This window comes from Heterocephalus glaber, unplaced genomic scaffold (genome assembly GCF_053883595.1).
Source record: "Heterocephalus glaber isolate CG9 unplaced genomic scaffold, H.glaber_assembly_v1.0 deba00001461, whole genome shotgun sequence".
Classification (NCBI taxonomy): Eukaryota; Metazoa; Chordata; class Mammalia; order Rodentia; family Bathyergidae; genus Heterocephalus; species Heterocephalus glaber.
The window spans coordinates 48,617,209-48,618,919 of NW_028258308.1; the positions used below are offsets into that span (position 1 = coordinate 48,617,209).

At 51.7% G+C, this 1,711-nt stretch overlaps 1 pseudogene; it reads left to right on the forward strand.

Annotated features, from left to right (window-relative positions):
• The first annotated feature begins 368 nt into the window (after nucleotides 1-368).
• LOC106008342 (olfactory receptor 2G3-like) lies at nucleotides 369-1,319 on the forward strand (annotated as a pseudogene).
• Nucleotides 1,320-1,711: the final 392 nt, after the last annotated feature.

The window sequence follows — 1,711 nt, forward strand, 5'->3', positions numbered from 1 at the left end:
AGCCAGGAGTGGAGACGTGTGTAGAATTAGCAGAAGTTCAAGCCTGTGGAGATGCCATTCTCCCCTCAAAATGGCCTCATCTTCTGCAGGGGTACAGCTCTAGACAGCATGCTCACACCCACAGGGACCACTGTCAGCCTCAGACGACCCCATAATTGGAAGAACCTGAGATTCTTGAGGCCAACTTGCTAGGCTGGAGCACAAGGCATCACTTGAGGTGCCAAGTCAGAACCCAGGAGGGAGAGAGGAGCAGCCTGGACTTGTCAATGTAGGCCATCCTCTCCACTCATGTCCTGCCACTCTGGAATCAACTGTCCCATGCCCCTGGCCAGGGCTCTGCACAGGCCAGCACTGTGGCACCTATCAGGATGGGGCAGGTCAATGACAATGCCCCACTTGGCTTTGTCCTCCCAGGCTTCATGGACCACCCTGGCCTGGAGCTGGTGCTCTTAGTGCTTTTCCTCCTCTACTACCTCCTTACCCTACTGGGGAACTTCATTGTCATGGTCTCATACCTGATGTCCTCTGCTCATCCCCAGGTACTTCTTCCTCAATAACCTGTCCTTACTGGGCCTCGGTCTCACCACCGGCCTGGCCCCTCAGACTGTGGTGAACTTTTGTGGCCCAGAAAGAACTATCTCATATGGGGCTGCATGGTGTAGCTCCACATGTCCCTGTCCCTGGGCTCCACCAAATGCACCATCCTGGACATGGTGGCCTTGGATCGCTACATGGCCATCTACAAACCCCTGCACTACTGAGTCCTCATGAGCCCAGGCTCTGCTGCCAGCCGGCCTGGGCCTCCTGGCTAAGTGGGGCAGCCAATTCCCCGGTCCATGCCACCTTCCACTGTGGCTACCTCTCTGTGGTAATCACAGGTAGGATGGCTTCATTTGCTAGGTCCCTGTGCTCCTCAAGCTGGCTTGTGTGGACACCATGGTCAATGGACTGGTACTTTTTGTGGTCAGCATCCTGTTCCCAATCCTGCTCCCTGGGCTCATCCTCAGGTCCTACGGCTTCAGAGTGCAGGCTGTGCTGAGGATCAAGTCAGCAGAGGTGTAGCACAAGGCCTGCAGCACCTGCTCCCCACACCTGATGGTGGTGGTCATCTTCTATGCACCATCATCTACATGTACCTTCAGCCCTAGGTCAGCTTAGCCCAGGACCAAGGCAAGTTCATCTCACTCTTCTACACCATGGTGACCTTTGCCTTGAACCCCATCATCTAGACACTGAGGAGCAAGGACATGAAAGAGGCTCTGAAGAAACTCCTCTCAGGAACACTGCATCTCCACTGCATGCAAGGTGAATGGAATTAACTCTGAGCTGGTGTCTCACAGCAGGAGTGGCCATACCCCTCTTTAAACTCTACCCCAGTTGATTCACCACCCTCTTATTTGTCTTCATGAGTGATTATTCTCTCCCTTGTATGGTTAGGTAAACTGTACCTGAGTTCATTTAAGTGGAATCTTGGGCCAGGTAAACCATGCTGTGCATGCCAGTACACTGCGATCCTCACCACAAGACCCATGGGTTCCTTCTGACAAATTCTGACACTTGGGAAAGTAAATCATTAAATTTTACTGACTGTTTCTCTAGGATAGGAGGTCTTCATTTTTTAAAATTTCAGTGGAATGTTCAGTTTCCAGTGAAATAAACAGTTTGTATTTTCTGTCTAGCACCCTCCTATTAAAGTGTCACACTGGAAAAT